The sequence below is a fragment of the Amblyomma mixtum genome, chromosome 3, assembly GCF_055824585.1.
Source record: "Amblyomma mixtum isolate Tamu chromosome 3, ASM5582458v1, whole genome shotgun sequence".
In the NCBI taxonomy this organism is placed as follows: domain Eukaryota; kingdom Metazoa; phylum Arthropoda; class Arachnida; order Ixodida; family Ixodidae; genus Amblyomma; species Amblyomma mixtum.
Window position 1 is genome coordinate 193,608,276 of NC_143014.1, and position 18,433 is coordinate 193,626,708.

The following is an 18,433-nucleotide window of genomic DNA, read 5'->3' on the forward strand; positions in this document are numbered from 1 at the left end:
TAGGGCATATCATGTGCGCGTCTAGGAAAAGCGTCAAATAACTAGGTTTTAAGTTTCACAGTACGTTCAGAAGCATATGATCCAAGCACTTCCGCGTGTTTGGATCACGCATTCCCACACCATTACAGAGACATACAGATAGTTAAGCACGGGGAACAAGGAAAGGTGTGGTCAGTGCTCACTAGTCACGCTCCTACTCCCCTCTTCCGCTCTAAGCGGTGGCATCAGCGGTGACGCGCGCAAAGAACAAGTGGTTGTCACTCACGCTATCAGGATGACGGTGAATGATGAGCTCTAAACGCTTAATTTTCGACATGACCGTGCTTACCATGTGGACAATGTGCGCGTCCGGCACTAGTTCTCGTCAGTGCCCAGACGTAACCTTCGACATGGTCCGGCACACGTGCGTAAACTTGCTTATATTACACTAATTCGACCTAAAATTGAGTACGCTTCCGCCATATGGGACCCAGATCAAGCCTACATCAAAGATAACATAGAATCCCTGCAAAACCGTGCTGCTCGTTTCATTTATTCCGACTACTCACGTTTTACTAGCGTCACGGCGTTAAAAGCTCGTGCTGGTCTTGGCAGCTTTCCCATCGTCGTAAACTCTCCCGATTAACTCTTTTTCACAAAATTTACCACCATCCTTTGCTTCACGACGATTTCTTTCACTTAGCCACAGCAGTGTTTCCACGCCGTGACCATCCTTTCAAGATCAAACGCATCACATGTCACACTTAAAGTTTTGCCAAATCTTCATACCCAAAACCATTATTGATTGGAACCGGCTGCCTTCCACAATCGCAACTGAAACTAACGCGACATCATTTCATGAACTTTTAAAAAATCAAAGCGATGTGTAGTTTTCTTCAAGTTCTTTCTGTTCACCGTAATGTGTTTGAGTTTCACTTTTCGTTCTCTTTATTCCCATGTTTTTATTTTGTTTTTGTTTTTTGCGTCTTGTTGTTCTGCCACATTTCGATTGTTGCTGACTACCAGTTATTGCTATTTTCTTGCTTCTTTTTTGCGCTGTTACTCATGGTAAATGTTCCTTTTATGTATACAATTTGTAATTTTTACCACCCCCTATGTAATACCCTCGTGAAGAGGGCCTTTAGGGGTATCTTGAAATAAATAAATATGCTTTGACGGTCTCTGATCTGTCCGAGTAGACACCTGAAGGCATTCCGAGCCTCTCGAAAACTTTTCCTCGGTATCTTTTTTTTTTTTTTTTGTCTTCTGCCTTCGCCGATGGACCGCTCCTGTCCACCCGTAGGTATTCTAACCGCTAGAACCTACAGTAGCAGTAACATAATGAAGACTTGCTGAAAATTGCAAAACCGCTTTTCAGAATTTTGCGTCCAATGATGCCCCGCGCGGGAAGTCAAAACTTTTCCAGTACACTTCGCTCCTATCGTTCAAGGAGGTGTACGTTGCTACAGAAAACTGCATTGGTTCTCTCTTAACCGCCCCAACAACTTGACGAAACGCACGCCACCCTAAAGTGAATACAAGAAATTTTGCAGAATTAATCTTAGCTAATTAAACAATGAAGAAAATTTTAAAGATACCCTGAGGAGCTCCACATGGCGGGATACAGTATGTGTTTAGTTTTACCCAGGTCCAGTACGCCACTTTTTTTAAATCCTTGGTTCAAGTTACGTGAAACACACTGTGTGTGTACGTGCGCGCGTGTGTGTGGGACATTCTGACGGAGACCGACCCGCGGTCAAGAGATATATATATGACAGAAGCCAACAGCCACAGAAACCAAGGGGCACAGGGGATTTTTTTTAATTCATTTATTTATTTTGTGCTGTTGATCAATTTAGAATATTGCTGAATATATTATCGCTTAAAGCTAACTGATTAGAAAAGCAGAAGAAAGCATATATATATATATATATATATATATATATATATATATATATATATATATATATATATATATATATATATATTACTGCCCACCGTGACAGGTGGCAGGTTCAATTAATGGTCGGTCGCGAGAGCACCTGACATCACAGGGCAGAGGGGGATCGCTTAACCGCTGCACCACTGCGCCAGGAGGAGTACTGCGCCAGTAATCAGTGTCCATATATGTGGAAAGAGAATGACCATTTCCACATATATGGACACTGATGTGCTTGGTGGTCGGGACCAAGGGAGTTTACCGCATGAGGACGAAGTGGGCAGACTGCGGAGGGAAGGCTTCAGGAGTCGCAGCAAACTTGAAGGTTTATTTACAATATAGACAGAGAGAGATGCTCTCGACAAACAACAGTTTGAGGCTTAAATACCGTTCATATTCCCCAGGCCCCCAGCTAGGGAATCCGAACTCTGGTCGAGTGTCCAATGGGCCTTTAGCTTCTTCTTAGGCTCCGCCCTCACCACGTGACCGCGCACACCGCAAAGACACACACACTGGCAAGGAGGAACTTGGCGACCTGCCGTCGCGAACTGTTTGGTTTGCCGCGGGCCGACCAGGCCCAAAAGGTCGTTGGCTGCTGTGTGGCAATCCTGATCGTGGGAGACGCGAGTGCTGGCGGCTCACACCGGTGACCTCTTCAGGTGGGTGGAAGAGACAAATCAGCCGTGTCCACCCCCACTTTGTCGGGTCGCACAGGGGCAAGCGGGCGATGGGTTGGCGCCGCCGCCGCCGCTCGCTGTCTCCTCTGCTAGCCCACAGGAGAGCGCAGTTCGGCACCAGAGCCGCATTCAGCATCGCCGGCGAAGGGGATTAGACGCCTTTGTTGACGCCGACGCCATCGCCAGTAGCTGCCCCCACGCCAGCGTTTCTTCCGTCTTCCCCGAACAGCAGGGCTTTGATGGTGCCTGCCTGGCTCACCTGTTTCCGCTGGCTGGCACCCCGATCACAACACTAACCCGTTATCGCTATTCCAACAACTTCCATCCGTGAAGAATGGATCCGAACACCGGAACCGAAGTGAAAACCGAACTGCTGGCGCACCTAATTGGCATGGGGCCTAACTACGCAAATCGACCGTCAGTTTTTTTCTTCTTTTTTTCTGTAAGCGATTCGTCTCTTGGCGTATAGACTTCACGGGAACTTTAGTAACGATGCACTCGATTTCGCTGCAGAAGAAACGGAGCTAAGAAAGTCACATAAGAGGCACTCATTTCTGCGCAAGAGCATGCATACGCAATCTCATTTCACCAGAGCGCCGCGTATTATCTGCGCATGCGCTGGTTGTTTGAAATGAAGCACAACTGCACACGAAATGCCTCATCGGGGTCGTTCAGTGCGCTCCACGTTGTATAGCAAAGCTCTCCGGATGAGACGCATTTGTGCGTGGTGGCATGAGACGAACGAGTCCCGAAGCGCAGCCTGTAGCATAGCCTGTGGCGCAGCGGCATCAAGCATTCGAACGTCTCGGGCGGAACGCCTTCAAGTGGCGCGCTCAACCGGCGCGTGCTCACAACGACGTACCGCTCTGGTGGCACGCGGATGTGCAGGACGGCCGCCGACGGCACGCACGCCCGTCGCGGGCGGGCGGGACGCTGCTGCTGCGCGGTAGCTGCTGCCGCTGCACGCGATGATCCGCGGTGAAATATGCTTGTCTTACATCGCCTGTTGCGGGAAGCGCGATTCGCCTCGCGCTCTTGCAACCTGCGTCGTCCGACATGGAGGCCTTCTCGTCTCTCTCTCTCTCTGCGTGTGCGTGCGTGCGCGTGCGTGTGTGCGTGCGTGCGCGCGTGTGTGTGTGTGTGTTTTGTATGTCATTAGTTAAGGTTATTTACCTAAATAATTATGTATTGACTTAATAAAGAGGACTTGCGAAGTCGGAGAGCACATTCAGAAACCCCCATTCCATTATTGTTCCAAAGAAATCTCGCGAAATTCACAAAAACCACGCGACCAGCGCATTCGCGCGCCACGATCGCGCTGCCTTCAAACATGGTTTGAGCGAACGAAATCAGCTGCGGCCGTGGCTCGACGGCCCCGTTGCAGCGGTAGGCTGATGCGTTGACGATGATTTCTTCGCCTTCGTCAGCCAGGTGGCGCGCGTGACGGTGCAAGCTGCATCGAGCGCCTGACAAGATACTGACATGGCGAGGTTGCTTTGTCACTGAGAAGCAAAAGAGGAATAGAGCGCATAACATTTGTTGGAGGAGTGTGTTGGCGGCAGTGTTGTCGCTTCCTAAAGATGATTTTCAACACTGAAAGCAGTGGTCAGCCAACTTGCCGTGTGCTCTTTTGATGCCAGCCACATGAGAGATTGAAACTTTGGTGGAGTGGTTTCTGGCATAGCAGACATGCCGTTTACGAACGAGGACACACACACACATGGTTCTGGTTCTCGGAGCATCTCATGTTAATAGGAAGTACGCTGCTGACCGTGTACAACAATGGCACCCAGCCAGACGGCCAAGTTCAATTACATTTCTACGTGCCTACGAGACCCTGAGACAGACGGGCAGTTTTACACGGACACGACTCAGAGAACCTGTTTTTAGTGAGGATCTCGAGACGAACATTTTGTCGCTATTCTCTTCGGATCCCAAAGCAAATCATCCGCAAGTCATCAGTGTGTCGGATACTGCAGAAGAACCACTTGCATCCGTACCATATGCAGCTGAATTAAAATATGGCGCCACGGGACTTTAAAAGCAGGACCGACTTTGTCTATTGGATTCGCATAGAGATGCAAGACGATTTTCTAAAGTGATGTGGAGTGACAAAGCGAGTTTTCCGCGAAATTCACAGGCAAATATACGCAATGCTGACTACTAGAGCGAGTCAAATCCTCACTGGGTTTCGCAGACGCAGACCAATGGTCGCTCACTGCTTGATATGGTATTTTCGACAGTGGCTTGCTCGGGCATGTGCTTTTCAACCAGACGCTGACAGCAGGGAGCTATCTCAATGACCTCCTCAAAGAACCCGTTGACGACTTCCTTTCGTATCTACCGCTCGTTAGGGCCACTGATGTATGGTTTCATCAGGATGGCGGCCACGCACACAGCAGCGACAAGGCTCGGACCTAGCTCGACGCCGCGTTTCCGCATTAGTGGATAGAACGACTAGATCCCGTGAATTGGCCAGCCAGGTCACCTGACATGACACTGCAGAATTACTTTTTGTGGAGTTATCTAAAGGACAAAGTATACAGCGCACAAACTGCCTCACCGCAAGACTTGAAAGATAAAAAAGGGAAGTCTGCTTGACCGTGCCTGAGGTGGCCATAATAAACGCAACGGCACATGTGGAAACAAGATTCCAGCGCTGTATCGTTGCGCAAGGTGACCTATTCGAGCACTTGTTATAAATGGTAGCAACTCGAAGTGAAAGGGGCTCAGGGCAGTCACGGGCCGCAGCTTCTATTCCTGCGCAGCCAAGCCATATAAAACGGGACTATGTTTTCCTGTTTTGTTTACAACTGACAAATAAAGCTCGTAATTTGTCTCCTTCCAACTCGATGCTCTTTATCACCACTGCAAAGCGCGGCGCACGCTCGCCAACTGGTTGACGCGGTCGAAGAAACCATCACCAACATATCGGCCTACCGCTGCAACGGGGCCGTCTGGTTGCGGCCGGAGCTGATTTAACTCGCTCAAACCATGGTTGAGAGCCGCACGATCGTGGCGCGCGAATGCGCTAGTCAAGTTGTGTTTTTTTTTTTTTTGTATTTCGCGGACACTCTTTAGAGCTGGGAAAAGATGCACGTGATATCCCTGCATCGCGCAACGGGACCCGGTGTCTGCGAATGGCAACAAAAGGCCGCAGTGCCCAGCGTTGCCCCTCCCTCGCGCTGCGTGCACACTGGGAACTGCCGTGCACGGCGCATAAACGCAGGCATTGTTTGTCGCAAGTATAACGCGCTAGCAGCGGGAACAGAAAATTTCCACGGCTCCTCCGGAGCCGCGCGAGCGCCGTCTAACGCGGATTGCCCAGAAACGGCGAGTGTTGCATGATGCGGTGTCAAGTTTGGTGACGACCGAGAGAAGTATAAAGAGAAACGCGTCGGAGAATAAAAAAAAGGGGAGCGAAGCACCGCGGGGCCTTCGCGGCGCTATCTGCGCAGGCGGCGGAAGCGACGTGGCCGCAGCACGGTGCAGCTCAGTCCGCTGTGCAGTGGACCACCGCCTGCCGGAGGGTGGGCGTGGCCCAGCGCGCTGCTTCCGCGCTTTCCACCCCCAGGCACGAAACCCAGCCGATGCTTGTGCTAGCGGGACTCGCTCCTTGCAGGAGGGGGAGTTGTTCTCGGCCGCGCACAGGGCGTGCCTCCCACGCTAGCCGTTCGCGACGAGCCCAAGGCCAACATCCGCGGAGTTACGCACGCCTCTTGGCTGTCGTGGTTCTCAACACCTACGAGTGACGACACGGGTTCGAAAGCGGCAACGCGGCGAGCGATGAACACAGTGCCCGGCGTCAAGTCGCACTCAGTGAGGGCTACCCAAGAAGTTGAGAGCAAGGGCGGAACGAGATTGGTGAGAAGAGCAGGGAAGCAGCAATGGCCGAGGTTTCAGGGGCTGCTCAGTGCAGCGAGTTTACTCCGGGGCGGCAGTAGAGTTCAACGTCCTCCCCGCACTTGATGATGGTGATGGTGGTGGGTTTTAATGACGCTATAGGGCAGCACTGGCCAGAGAGCGCCATGGCACAAGTTATTTTCGTCTACTCATGGTGGGATCACAGACCCATTTTCCAAACATTTCACCCAACAGAAGCCGAGTATCGAAAGCTTGTACCCGTGCATTGTATCACCGGTGGGTAGCCAGCAGCGCTGGATATCGAACCCGAACCGCCCGCATGCCAGGCACATGCTCAAACCACTAGGCCACCGCTGCAGCCTGACCGCATTTCGACAGCATTATTTCGGTTGCACATTAGCACCTGCTTCCTATGTATTGTCCAGGAGAAAACTACGGACGCGAAGTACACCGCTGTACTGCGTCCACGGTCCGCGTCGAAGAATGCCGCTCGCCGAGACCATCACTGCTTCCCGCTCTCTTATAGACGGGTGTCCGTTGACCGAAGCTGTTGACAGAGGTAAAACGAAATCAGTGCACACTGATGTAAGCTGCTGTCCGCTTTTAGGCTTAGGCTGATGCTCGAGCCTTGCGCAGACGGCGCGCAGCGCTTCTTAGTGCATGTGTTCATGATAACAAGCGGTTTTTCACGCTGCCATAGCAAGCGTCGATAAGTGTCAAGGCTCTGGGTTCGCCTGTGCCATCTGTGGTCTCTCTCAAGTCGCACCAACATCTGGATACACGCGCTTTTCGCCCGCATACATGCAGTACTGTGACAGGGATCACACCTCGTGCTGCAGCCTAACGGAAGAACTACGCAAAAGTTATCAGAGGTAAATCTGTGCTGCCGTGGAGGCAGATACTCGCAGCCTGATAGCCACCGTTCAGCTTAAATGTGTAAAGAACACAAGTGGCAAGCGTTAGCACCCCATCTCTGTAATAGCCTTCTCAAGCGCCTGTATCTCTCGCATGCTTCGCATATCGTGTATTCTAGCCTTTGACGGCTATCAAATGCCAACATTTATCGCCATGATATCGCCCGAATCGGCGGATCGTGACAATCGCGCATGGAAAAAAAGTGCGACCTGTATGGGAGTCGCACGACTCACCGCCGTTGGAAAAGTACTGTCAACTCTGTCTTCAGTTAGACAAGCGAAAGGGGAGAAAAGAACCGCGTAAACAGAAAAGCTACGAGTACAAATGGGCCTAGTTCGTTTTTCACGTTTGACTTCCCGCCACTCTGGCTACGAAAAAAAACGCACACACACAGACCGATAGGTAGAGCGCGAAATATCGAACGAAGCTGTTAATGACATGAAGAGAAAGAAGTGGCGTCAGAATGCTTGAATCTGCTTCTTCTCGTCTCTCGTTGTTGGGCATGTGCGAAGGGACTTCCTTAACAAGTCCACCTCTCGCTTCGTCAAAGTATAACAGACGGGTGAGTCACTTACGCGCATGTCTTCATTTTCGGACGTCATGCAAAAGCCTTCTCTTTGCACCTTATCCTGCGACCAAAGGAGAACTGTGGTGTCATCAAACACTGGTTTCCACTCCTTGCACTTATACAGCAATGTGCCATATGACCTGTGATGGTCCCGGAGCCTTTCATTCAGGCAACGTCCCGTCTGGCCGACTTATGCCTGGCCACATGGAAGAGGTCTCTTGTACACCACAGGCTTTGTGGGTGTATTCGTCTCTTTACGTAACCAGAGTAGCGCACTAAGGAAGTCAAGCGCGTAAACAGCATCGCTGCCGTCGTAGCCATATCGTTCGTATCGTTCCAGACAGCGCTCGCGTGTTTGGATAGTTTGTAAGCATGAAAAATATAGCTCGTTTTGGGCTTTCGTTCGCACTTTCACCTCACTAAGCACACTTCGTCTTGAGCGACGTGCAACAGATTACTGCACTCAACAGACTCAAGCTGTAGTCACTCGCGCGGCAGGTTTGAATCGCGATCATGCGTTTAGTTTTGAAAGAATTTGCATACGATTATATTCGCAAGGGGAATAGTGCGTGATCTGCTCTATATATACAGGGCCCAATGCACTGCAAATAAGTCCCCGCTTTGGCATTTTTGTTGGAACGCAATCCTTTGACATGGACCGTGTCATTGACGGCAGTGAAAGCGTGTTCGTTGATATGCCATCTTTTTTTATTTTCTTCGTTACCTTTTTTGTTTTTCGGAGCGTAGACGAAAAGTCGGAGATCGAAATAAACAGCCTGAGCGGGGATGTTTGATCTCATCAGGTGCGCCATTGAATTTCAGGCTGTGCTGATGAGCTGGGAGAAAATTCGGTTTTCATTTATTTTAGGCGGCTCCCTTATTCCAGAAACTTCTCTACGTTGCTGACGTACCGCGTATGGCAGGCGCCGAGTTGTCATGCTTTGCTTAATTCAGTACCCCAGCGCAAGATTCGGTGTTTCAAAAGACACCGTCACTCCTCGACGATCAACAACGCAGAACTATGGCTTAATCTTTTCTTTTTCTGCCACGTACAACCGCGAGAATGTCACGGAACGCAATCGCAAGGGTACTCGACACACGCAAGCGTTGGACTAGGAATCAGTTGCGCCGTTAACTAAAACACCGCGCGACCGCACCACTCGAAGGGATCGCTTAGTTGTTCGTTGAACATGGCATCAGCTGCCCGGTCTCTGCGAACTCGCGTGCGCCGTCGCTGCAGCGAGCGTGCAACGTGCTGTGCCGCACCATTGCTCATCGTCTGCGACATAGAGATCGCGTGTTGCCTACTGCCAGCAGATACTTCGTTAATTAGGTTATTAGATGCCACAATTTAAAGTCCAGCCCACAAGCGGGCCGGGCATTCATTGGCCTTTAGGAGGCCAATGAATGGTCTGGTATTTTCACTCGTGCCCAAACTCGTGATCATGCTAAACAAATTAGAACAAGCTGCTTCCGTGAGCCTCATATTGCGCTCGCGAACCTAGTTGCGTTGGTTTATAAGGTTCGTTTCTGAAGATCGTGCAAACAACGGGTGCAGTTCCCAGTTGCATGAACAGGACACAAAGCACGAGTCGTGGGTTACGGCGTGAGGTGCACTGGAGTAGGCGACCCGCGAGTGTTCATGGCTGCTCTCGTCTGTCTTTATACTAAAACAACGTTCACAGCAGCGTCTAAAACTGTGGGGCATTATGGTGACTGCTGATCCGAGCTTTGCGTGCCGCGCTCCCCTACATGACGTCACTCGTCACGTTCGGGCTTTGACACAGTGCAGCAGCGGGAACCACACTTTCCCGGCAGCGAGTCCCCGCGCTTTACATTCCCTTTGTAAGGCTCACACCTCTCCCCCCCCCCCCCCCCCCCCCCCCTATCGGAGATGATTGATATACCCCCGGAGTATCATTTATGTGCCCGTCTTCTCGGTTTCTGCGCAGCTTTTGAATGGAATTAGCATTGCTCCGATGTCGCCGTGTACTAAGCTAAATTCTGAATGCAACTTATGAGCAACAGTGATGTGCAGGCAAAAAGATATGGGCCAGCCCTAAATTCGGTTGCGCTTAAGCCATTTTTGCGATGGGTAAATTATGAAGGCTGCGAATTCCATTACATCACGCACTCACTTCATACATGAGTTTCGCCGCCGCGGTGGCTCAGTGGCTATGGTGCTCGGCTGCTGTCCCAAAAGACGCGGGTTCGATCCCGGCCGCGGCGGCTGGAATTTCTTTGGAGGAGAAATTCTAGAGGCCCGTGTACTGTGCGATGTCAGTGCACGTTAAAGAACCCCAGGTGGTCGAAATTTCCGGAGCCCTTCACTACGGCGTCTCTCATAGCCTCAGTCGCTTTGGGACGTTAAACCCCATAAACAAAACAAACAAAACACACATACATGAGTTTCACAAGTGGATTTGTGTGGCGCGTCCATTATTTTCACGGCGAAAGCTGTAATTGCTTTGTGCAAGTCATTTAGTAGAAGCAGTAAAGGGGAGTACAACGGCAGCCATGTAACGCGTTACGCTAGGTGGACACCAACACTACATACTTCAAAGCGCGATTGAGGCGTCCATTGACCCAGGGAGCCAGTTATGCTCCTTTCTTTTCCTCAAAACCACGGAGGGTTTAGACTGCGAATATCAGACAACACCGGCAACTGGACTACTTGTTTCGTGCAAGCGGGCCCTGGAGTGCGTGAAGTGTGCCGGGAACGCGACCGAATCGAAGTCCGCAAGCGGAAGAAGGATGTATACACGTGAGCGTACAGACGACAAGACGGCCCTGTAAGATGCCCAACCGGGCAGTCGCTTGTGAAATGTCAAAATGGGCCTGCCACTGTAGACCAGTCATCTTTCGCTGATTAATGCGCTAAGCCGTCACGCTTAGATCTAATAATTTTTTATGTTTTTTTACTGCGATGTATATCGCCACCCTGCTCTACTATCCCGTATATGTAAGAAGTCTGTACAGTACGCACGTATGGTTTGCGAGGTCCTGAAGCTGCGCGTCTATCGTGCTGTCGTATTGTACGATAATGTGCTGGCTAAAAGCGCTCGAACGTCGAGTCCGAAGTTCTTCGCCCCACTGTAGAGCGGCACCCCCTACGGAGAACGCTACCAGTAAGAAAGAAAATGAGAGGACTGTCCAACGATGGCCCGCGGCCCGCGGCCGCGCCGCCCGAGCCGGCGTCGGTCATCGTCGGCTGCGGCTGCAGCGCCGTCTGCGCGCAGGAAGCGGTCCGACCGCCCCGACGAGTCGGCCGGCGGCGCAGCGGCGGCCAAAAGGGCCGCGCATCGGGCGCGCAGGCCGCAGTCGAGCGACTGGTGCGCACCGAGAGATACGCGCGGCCCCTCCTCAGCTTCCCCCTCCGTCGATCGCCCGAGCCAACGCACCCTCTGGATACGGCGTAGTCGCCGCCACACACGACAGTTCTGCGGCGCTACGAGCCACCGGCAACATGCGCTCTTCACGGGGAATCGGTGAGTGGCTGCCAGCGGCTGTCCGGCAGGCCGACGCGCTTCGTGGGCCTCTCTGACGACCGCGCACGGCCCACATGCTCCATGTGTGTGCCCCGAGTTTGGCTGCAGGTTGCAGCTCCGACCACCTAACTCCTCGCTTATCATGGAATTCGGATTGCCGCCGAGCTTCTGGCGGCGCACCGAAGCGGCTTCAGCGGCCGCAGCAACAAGCGCGGTGCGCTGGGGCCCTTCCGAGGCGCCGTCACTTATTAACAGTGTCGAGCCGCGTTTCGTCACCACGAGTAGAAGCGCTCGACGGCGCGCGCTTGTCCGCCTACGCGTCGTCGTCCCCATTCCGGCGCGTCTTAGCGCCGCGTCGGAGCGATTTTTTGAAAGGCGCGCGCGAGCCGCCAGACTGGTTCGCCGGTCGACGCTCGGTACCAACAGTCGGCGGCACGCGGTCTGCGCGACCGCGGCCGCAGCTCTGTTCGCGGATATCCTGCGTGCGGTCTGCGGGCGGAAGCCGGCCGACGCGGCTGCCGCGAGGTTCAGTGGGCGCGACACAGTGCAGCGTGCTGTCGACGGAGCCTCCGCAGCATTCACCCCCTTTTATCACATCTCCGGGAACCAACTCCGCTTTATCTCCAGAGTCGTTTCACAGGCGGCGCATCTATGACGACAGTTGTGACCGACGCTGTCGCTCGCGTTGGGCAACGGAGCTAGTTTCACTCAGCCAGCGCGCGCCATCTGTTCGAGGCGTATGGTGAAGCACCCAGCAGGTGTGCTCGGCAGCAGACACGGCGACGTCTTCGCATGGGAAGTGTGTCCTCCGCCCGCTGATAGTACGGAACGGATAAGGCAGTATTTGTCCTGCCTTCCCGCAACACCTCTGCGATACGAAAGCCATTTCGACTGCGCGCGAAATATATCGTAGGCAAATGCTGCTAACAGCTGGCATTCCGCATGTGACCGTCGGACTTCACAAGTATATCGTTTTTACAGCCGTACACAACGCGACCTTCGTCTGGAGCTTGCGATCTTCCAACACGGATATATGCGCAGCGTACAAAAGGTGCCGCTAATTCACAAGCTGGGGAAAATTCGACGATCCCTAGTGCCCGAATAGGAAACGTTGTAGCATCCCAACTGCGGAAGTGCGTTCGGTCTGAAGGGTGGACGGGCCTTTGCGTCAGTCACATGGCTTTACTTGCGGTCAGCGCGAGACGGGGCGGGTAGGCTGTGGCAACCCCTCTGGGTAGGGAACCCACCAGAAGTTGGCAGGCCTTGAGACCTCTCCTTTTGGCCTCCACTAACCAGCAGCAGCACCACGGCTTCTCCGCGATAACGGGCTCTGTCTCTTCCAGACTGCGCTCTAGAGATTACGAGCGCAAAGCGCGCGCCTGCCGGCCGCTGCGCTGACTTTGAGCGAGGCCACATCTCTGTCAGGCGGAAGCTGGTTGCCATTGGAAGTGGCCCTGATGCGTTTCCTGGCGGCCGCAAGCCGAGCGGCGGGCCGGAAAAGGCGTCCCCGCAGCCTTTCGCGCAGGCGTCTCTACGAGCCCACGCCTGACTCACGTGTGCTTGGGCGCCGGACAGCGACGGGCTCCGAGGCGTCTGTGGCGTCCGGGAGCCTCCGGAGACGCGGTGTCGCGCCGCTACTGGACAGAGGTGCGCGGGGACGCGAACGAACCGAATACTTACTTTTTTAGGTGATTTGTTAAGGCAATTCTGTGTGGCCAAAAGTCACTTAAAATCTATCTCGGACCTGCCACGATGGCGCAGTGGTTAAGGCGCTCGTCTACCGAGTCGGAGTACCTGGGTTCTAGCCCGACCGCGGCGGCCGCCTTTCGATGGAGGCGGAACGCAAAAGGCGCCCGTGTGCTGTGCGATGTCAGTGCACGTTAAAGACCTCCAGGTGATCGAAATTATTCCGGAGACCTCCACTACGGCACCTCTTTCTCTCTTTCACTCCCACCTTCCTCCCTTCCCTTACGGCGCGGTTCAGGTGTCCACCGAGATATGTGAGACAGATACTGCGCCACTTCCTTTCCTCACAATTTACCAACTTTAAATCTATCTCGGTGTTTCTGTCATCCTGAACAATTTATTTACCTGTCATCATCACCAGCCTGACTACGCCCGCTGCAGGGCAAAAGTCTCTCCCATGTCTCTCCAATTAACCCTGTCCTTTGCCAGTTGCGGCCACCGTATCCCCGCGAACTTCTTAATCTCATCCGCCCACCTAACTTTCTGCCGCCCCCTGCTACGCTTGCCTTCTCTTGGAATCCGCTCCGTTAAAACCACGGTTATCTTGCCTTCTCACTGCATGCCCTGCCCAAACCCATTTCTTCCTCTTGATTTCGACTAGAATGTCATTAACCCGCGTTTTTCCCTCACCCACTCCGCCCGTTTCCGATCTCTTAACGTTACACCTATAATTTTTCTTTCCATAGCTCGCTGCGTTGTCCTTAACTTAAGCTGAACCCTTTTCGTTAGCCTCCACGTTTTTGAACCTTGGGTTAGTACCGGTAAGATACTATTGTATACTTTTCTCTTGAGGGGTATTGGTAAACTGCCATTCATAATCTGAGAGAACCTGCCAAATGCGCTCCACCCTATTCTTATCCTTCTAGTTATTTCCCTCTCATGATCCGGATCAGCGGTCACTACCTGCTGAAGTAGACATATTCCTTTAATACTTCCAGCACCTCGCTACCAATTGCGAACTGCTGTTCCCTCTCTAGGCTGTTGAACATTACTTTGGTTTTCTGCATGTTAATTTTTAGCCCCACCATTCTGCTCTGCCTGTCTAACTCATTGATCAGGCCTTGTAGTTCATGTCCTGAGTGACTTACCAAGGCAATGTTATCAGCGAATCGCAGATTACTTAGGTATTCTCCATTAACTCTTATCCCCAACAGTTCCCAATTCAGGCCTCAGAATACCTCCTGTAAACAGCACAACAGTTCCCAATTCCGGCCTCAGAATAGTGCACTGCACGGGCTCGGGCCGGGCCGGGACATGATTGGTTTTACCGGGCCTGGGCCGGGCCCGGGCCTGAAGTTGCGGGCCTGGGCCGGGCTCGGGCTTAAAGCTGCGGACCCGAGCCGGGCCTGGGTCCATACAGAAACGGCTGGTGTCCGACTATTCATTCACTATTGCAGAGTGAAGTACACCACTGCGGCATTGGAGCAGCGACACGGATGAGCTATGGGTTGTAGTATGCGCTGAGAAAAAAAACTAAGCTTTATTCATTGGCTTATTTATATCCTTATTTCCACGCCGCGGTGGCTTAGTGGTCAAGGCGCTTGATTACTGAGCCAGGGAACCAGGGTTTGCTCCTAGCCTCGGCGGCCGCATTTCTATTCAGGAGGCAAGCATGACAGCCATATGCTTTGTAGTATCTTTTGCTCGTTGAAGAAACCCAGGTGGTCGAAATGATCTGGAGCCCTCTGCTTCGGTGTCTCTCACAGCCTGACTCCCCTCGGGCCCTTGAGCCCCAAAAACATGGCTTTTATTTTGTAGCTTTATTTTTCTCGTGTGAGAAAATTCACAAACTAAAGCGCGTTTGGTTTTCTTTTTCATCAGCACCGGGACGTCTCGTAAATGAAATAGGCACAAAAGCTCGCGAGAGTTTGTAAATCTCATCTCATAACCACCTCTATGCCTCCTCGCTTTTTCAGCCTGGTTGTCATGACAAGTGTTTTGCCTTGTAAGTTATCACGTGGTTCGCGCGTTATCTTCTGCTCCACCAGTAAGAGTAGAATTAAACCGATCCTAATTGGCCATTGATCAATCGTCATCCCAAAACATACCTATACACTATTAGAAACGCATTCGGGAAAAACATATTAGTTTAGGACGCTTATAGACTTCAACACACACGCCGTGAAATACTCAAACCTTTTAGCTTTTTGTTTCTGCTGACAGGCGACCAGTTCGGCTATGAGTTCAACCTGTGAGATCGCGTTCACTACAAAATTGTCATCCCACTGCTTGCTAGGCAGCTTTAATTTTTGTACTTCGCGGGCGGCAGAATATAGCTGATTAAAATCATGGAGGAATGCAAAGTGGTCTATTAAGCGCGTATGCAGCCCTTTTTATTTGGCTGTCGGAACTTCCGAGTTTATCCTTGTGCACCTACATGAGATCACTGTCCAAAAGACGGGCCTGGCGAGCACTACTCATAATCACTTCCTTCTGGGTTAAAAAGAACCAACTTTCTGCAAACTAAACTGTGGTTTCAGAACCTTTGTCGGCCAGTTTCATATCGGTCTAGTAGCAGTCGGCTTGTTCAGAGTGAGCAGTATACCTCAAGCGTTACTGTGAAACGGGCCGGGCCGGGCCCGGGCTGGGCTCCACTCCGGGATTCACGGGCCGGGCCGGGCTCGCTAGAGCAATAATTTAGCGGGCCTGGGCCGGGCCCGGGCTTGAGGCCGCGGGCCTGGGCCTGGCTTGGGCTTCAGGTCTCGGGCCCGGGCCGGGCTTGGGCCTCAGATTGAGGCCCGTGCAGTGCTCTACCTCAGAATACCTCCTGTAAACAGGCGGTGAATAGCATTGGCGAGATCGTGTCTGCCTGCCTGGCACCCTTCCTTATTGGAATTTTATTGCTGACTTTATGGAAAACTATGGTAGCTGTGCAGTCGTTATAGATATCTTCCAATATTTCCACATAACACTCTTCTATACCCTGATTCCGCAATGCCTGCATGACAGCTGAGGTCTCCACTGAGCCAAATGCTTTCTGGTAGTCAGTGAAGGCTATATATAGGGGTCGGTTATATTGTGCGCATTTGTCTATCACCTGGTTAATAGTGTGAATATTGTCTATTGTCGAGTACTGTTTACGAAAGCCTGCCTGATCATTTGGTTGATTGAAGTCTAAGGTTGTCCTGACTTCATTAGCGATTACCTTAGTAAATACCTTGTAGACAACGGGCAGTAAGCTGATCATCGGTCTGTAATTTTTCAAGTCCTTGACGTCTCCTTTCTTATGAATTACTGAAGATAATGTTCGCGTTCTTCCAAGCTTCTGGTACGTCGAGGTCACAAGGCATTGCGTATACAGGGGGGCTAGTTTTTCTAACACAATCTTCCCTCCGTCATTCAACAAATCTGCTGTTACCTGATCCTCACCATTGCTCCTGAGACTTTCTTTACTTCCTCTTTCTTTACTGGCGGGATGTCCCATTGCTGTGCGCTACTGTCTCTCTCATTAACGTTGTGATTACATTGGCTATTGTATAGATTTGTATAGAACTCTTCGGCTATTTGAATTATCTTATGCATACTGCTAATGACATTCCCCTCTGTCTCTTAACGCATACATCTGGTTTTTACCTATGTTTTTACCTATTTACCAGTAATTAACATTAAAATGGTAGTGTTTGGAACTGTGCTTGTAGGAGAAATTGCTGTCGTAATTAAAACAGTAACTCAAGTTAAATGATATGGCCGGCCGACAAAATCGGAAGTAGAAGTTTACTTCTAAGAACTAGGTTGTTGTGTTATCGTTGGGTTGTCGATCTGCGGTGAGCGCGAGGGAGGGGTATCACGTGGTCTGCGTGTTGATGTCGGCGATGGAACTGCCGCTCAGTCGTCGCGGTAACCAGAGCATACCTGTTCATGAACTCCATGAGTGGTTTCGTGTCAGTGTCCGACATTCAGTTGATTAGCCTAATTAACCGACTAAATGCTCTAAGCAGGGGATGACAGTGAACAAAGAGTGCTTAGCCAGAAGGCGGAGAGGAGGTAATGCTTCCCGGTCTGCTGAGGCGTTTAAGCTAGCGGAGCAATACCTCAAATCGCAATCCTGCGGTGCTTATCCAATAATATTATCGTCGCATCATGCCCTTGGGCTCCATACTTAGTTAATTTTCAACTTTGAGTGTAACTTGCATTCAACAGCTAGCATACCAGGAATACTGACCTTTTTCGGTTGAAACCCAATTTCGAAAACTCAAAATCGGCGTATTTTTATCCGTTATTTTCGGTTTTGACCGAAAAGTTCCACCCCTAGGTATATAGGACCGGAGCCGTTTTGGTTTGTTGGCCCGCGCGCCACGTGTGAACGCGGGCATGAATCGCGGAGACGCTGATGCTCGCTGGGTGTGACTGCCCGCCCTCGTTGGAGCGTCGTCTAGTTCAAGACGCTTGACGCCTGAAAACATATATACTACAGTCGCCTTACAATATTTTGGAATTATGCGAAGTTCGAGTTGAGCCTTTTTATACACGACGTTGACAGGACCAAGGCGTCAGTCCGCATAAAGGGTTGTTCGAATTAAGCGAGTTAGAAGTGACAAGCATTCCTTGCAAAAAAAAAAAAAAAAAAATACAGGCTTTTTCTTTTCTTCTTTTCGGGGTGGTAGGGAGACTGGTCCGCGGCAAGCGGATGTTTGTCGTTCGTTTAGGCGTGCGCAGTTCGTTTTATGGCTTACGTAGTTCATCTATAGTTCGCAGAATCTTACCTTATACATGAGATTGCAAGGTAGATTTCAACGGAAATTGCGTTTCCCCGGAATCTTTATCTAGCTGCATTAAGCTTATTAGCTCGACGGTACCTGTCGAGGCCGCGTAATGGCACAGTGTCCGGAAATTCGCGGGAGCAAAGACGGGGCCAAGAAACGGATCAGCACTGGACGCGTCTTCTCCGAGGGCAGGCATCTGCAGTCGGCGCGCGGCTGTGGGGCGCGACCTCCTGCAGTCGCTCTCTGCCCACGGGCGGTCGTCTTTAGCGGCACAAGCGCAGCGCTCCGCAGCGGGGGGGCGCCTTGCTCGCCGGGACCCGCGTCGTACAATGCCGGGGGCGCCCCGTCGGCCACGCACCGCTAGCCAAGCCCTGCCTTACAATCGCGCGAGGAGCGTGCGGCGGGGCACGCACCACCGGAGCGATAAATGCGCGCGCATTCGGCAATCGGACGCCGCCACTGCTCGTCGAGCGCGCACCGGGCGGTTGTAAACAAGGGCGCGCGTCAGCAGCGCGGGCAATTAGCTGCTGCGGCTTGGGCACCGCTAGCTCAGC

The 18,433-nt window shown here is 51.9% G+C and overlaps 1 protein-coding gene across 9 annotated transcripts in view; it reads left to right on the plus strand.

The window, feature by feature from the left end:
* Positions 1-18,433, plus strand: part of raw (NDT-like domain-containing protein raw) — a 255,811-nt gene that overhangs the window by 203,066 nt on the left and 34,312 nt on the right. Inside the window, exon 1 of one of the 9 annotated variants that reach the window (XM_089582331.1) lies at positions 11,194-11,430. The exons of 6 other annotated variants lie outside the window; for them this stretch is intronic. The gene's annotated coding sequence lies outside the window, so the exon portion shown is untranslated. Of the gene's footprint in view, positions 1-11,193; positions 11,431-18,433 lie in introns of those variants that run through there. 2 more of the 9 variants (XM_089582328.1, XM_089582334.1) reach the window with 2 other exon arrangements.